Here is a 3,559-nt window from a genome sequence, read left to right as displayed (position 1 = left end):
TTTTTTTTTCAATAAAAATATTTCCATGAGGTTTTTTCCCCAACAAAAATATCTCCAGGAGTTGGTTTTTTTCAATAAAAAGATTTCCATGAGTTGGTTTTTTTAATAAAAATATTTCCATGGGTTTTTTTTCAATAAAAATATTTCCATGAGTTGTTTTTTTTAATAAAAATATTTCCATGAGTTCTTTTTTTTCAATAAAAATATGTCCTTGAGGTTTTTTCCCAACAAAAATATCTCTATGAGTTGGGGTTTTTTCAATAAAAATATTTCCATGATGTTTTTTTTTCAATAAAAATATTTCCATGAATTGGTTTTTTTCAATAAAAATATTTCCATGAGTTGTTTTTTTCAATAAAAATATTTCCATGAGTTTTTTGTTTTTCTTCCCACTGGGATTTCTTTGTTATCCCCCCAGTGATGAGCAAAGATGGAGAAACCAGGGGCCAACCCTGCCCGTGTTCTCCTCCCCGGGGGCACTCCCAGCTTGGCTCCCCCACTGAGCACGAGGAGGTTGTCAAAGACTGAGCAGATCTGGGGCCAAAAAACTACTTTGGGAAATTGGGTTTGTCCCTGCTCCCTCCTCCCGGGCTGGTTTGGATGCTCTGAGCACCAGCACAGACACTGCTGGCCCCGAATTCCTTCCCTGAGCTGAACCCTGCAGAGCCAAAGGGAGTTGGGAGCAGTCCCTTCCCACCCAGGAACCGGGAATGTCCCAGCAGATTCCTTTTGGCTGCTCCTCTCTGCCTCTTCCACACCCCATTCCAACTTTTCTGTGCCTGGTGCCGCTGCCAACCTGGGATGGGCAGGCTCTCAGATCCCTCCCTCCTCTCCTTAATCGGAATTCAGAGAATCCCGGGATGCTTTGGCTTGGAAAGGACCTTAAAGGTCATCTCATTCCACGCCCTGCCACGAGCAGGGACACCTTCCACCTGGCCTTGGACACTTCCAGGCATCCAGGGGCAGCCACAGCTCCTCTGGGAATTCCAGCCCAGCCACTCAACACCCTCACAGCCAAGAATTCCTTCCCAATATCCCATCTAGCCCTGCCCTGTGGCAGTGGGAAGCCATTCCTTGTGCCCTGTCACTCCATCCCTTGTCCCAGTTCTCTCTCCAGCTCTCCTGGAGCCTCTTTAGGGGTTCTCAGGTCTTCTCTGGGCACCCTGTGCCAGCCCTCCCCACCCTCCCAGGGAGGAATTCCTTCCCAATATTCCATCTAACCCCCCTCTCTTTCAATTTAAAGCCACACTTAAGTGCAGGTGGCAAAAAGCCTGAAAACTTCTGCAAATAGGGTGAAACTCAGAGCCCCTTGTTCCTGCTCCTTCTCCCCCTGGTCAGCCCCACATCCCAAACCCACGGGAGAGCAGGAGGAATAAGGACATCCAGGAGGAATAAGGGCATCAGCAGCTCCAAATGCTGCCCTTTCCCCTCTCAGGTGCTCTCAGGTCCTCACAGGGAGGATTCTGCAGCCCAGGAACCTGTTACCTGGAGAAAGGTCATTTCAGACCCCAGCAAATGCATTTCCTTGTGGGAACACAGAGGTACAAAGACTTCCTTGAACAATAAATGGTTGCAGGAGCACCCCAGGCACGTGTATTCCAGACAGGACACACTTTTCACTGGAATAACAGCCATTTTTAGGGGTATTCCACAGTCAGTGCCCTGAGAGAGGCAGGAACCTGAAGGGCTTTTTTTTAGTGCAAAATCTTATTGTCATGAAATCATCCAGGTTGGAAAAGCCCTGTAAGGTCCTTGAGTCCAGCACTGCCAAGCCCAACACTGACCCACGTCCCCAGGTGCCACATCCAGATATTTTTTGAGCATTTCCAGGGTTTTTAAATGAGGCTGAAGACCTTGAGTCAAACATCTTTATGGAAGGAGATGCAAGACCAACACAGCATTGATTTTCAGTGTCTAAAGCTGGACAGCACCCCTGGAACACACGGGAACACAAAGGCACCTCTTTTTTATGTATTAAAATAACTCTGCTCTCATCACTGCTCTCCTCATCTGCCTTGTAGCATCCAGGAGAACCCACGTAAAGCCAATTAAAGCCTATTTGTCAAAGGGTAGAACTAACACCATAATGCTCCTGCTCTGCTCACAGCTCACTAACTGCTCCTCCAAGTCACAAATCACAATAACTATCCTGCAGGAATGGCAAGAGAGAAGCTGGAAACTCTGCTGGACTCAATGAGCCATTAAATAGTTGACAATATTCTTTATGGGAACCTCGAATAGTTAATTAGGCCCCACATGCAAATGGTGAGTATGAATAATTACCCCCCCAGATCCCAGCCAGCAGAAACTGGCTTTGCTTCGTGGGCAGCAGCTCCCACCAGCTGGGGGACCCTGGAAGGTTGGGCTTGGCCTTGGGGGTCCCAGAGTGGAACATCTGGGGTCTGTTCCCAGTGTGCCATTGGCTTACCAGGAAATCCTCATGGTTTTGTCCTGCCAGTTCACCTGTTTGTGCCACTTTTGTCATCTCATCATGTCCCAAAGGGTCTGGCTATTCCTTCACCTTCATCACTATGGAAAGGTCCTGTCCTTGTTCCTATTCCTTCATCTCCTGCTCCTCGCATCTCCTGGACTAACAGCTCCATTCCCTTCCCTCCCTGACTAACAATTCCAGGGGCTCCATCCCCATCCTCTCCATTTTGGCATTTCCAGGCTGATGTTTCTCCCTTCAAACCCCTCAGGTCCTGCATTTTGACAGACAGAACGTTCCCCCCCAGGTTTTGTGCTGCTGGGATGTGACATTGAGAAGTTCTTGTGCTATCCAAACCCAAACACAGACCCTCCATGGGGGAATTCCTCAATCAGCTCCTGTTTGCACATCCTTGGATGAAAGATACCACTTGGACAAAGGGTTATTATTAATGAGAGCCCACCAAGATCCTCCTGCCTGTGAAGATAAACTCAACTGGAATGTTTCCTGGCTCAGGATTGGGGGGGTCCTGTCTCCTTAGGAAACTCATCCGGAATCCTTTTGAGCCCATCCATCCTTTCCAACCAACCCCCCTCCCCAATCCCTCCATCCTTTCCAACTAATCACCCTCCCCAGTCCATCCATCCTTTCCAACCAACCATCCTTTCCAACCTAAGGATCCTCTTCAACACAACCATCATCTTCAACCCAACCACCCTCTCCAGTCCATCCATCCTTTCCAACCAACCCCCCTCCCCAATCCATCCATCCTTTCCAACCCAACCACCTTCTCCAACCCAAAAATCCTTTCCAGCTGAATCATCCTTTCCAACCTAAGGATCCTCTTCAACACAACCATCATCTTCAACCCAACCACCCTTTCCAATCCATCCATCCTTTCCAAGCCAACCACCCTCTTCACCCAACCAGCCTTTTCAAACCAACCACCCTCTCCAACTCATCTGTACTTTCCAACCAAACCATCCTCTTCAACCCATCCATCCTTTCTGATCCCACCACCCTTTCCAACTCAACCACCCTTTCCAACTCAACCACCCTTTCCAACTCAATCACCCTTTCCAACCCAAGGATCCTCTTCAACCCAACCACCCTTTCCAATCCAACCATCCT

This window comes from Manacus vitellinus, unplaced genomic scaffold (assembly GCF_001715985.3).
Source record: "Manacus vitellinus isolate BGI_N305 unplaced genomic scaffold, ASM171598v3 scaffold_74_pilon, whole genome shotgun sequence".
Lineage (NCBI taxonomy): Eukaryota > Metazoa > Chordata > Aves > Passeriformes > Pipridae > Manacus > Manacus vitellinus.
Note: the sequence above shows the minus strand (reverse complement) of the source record.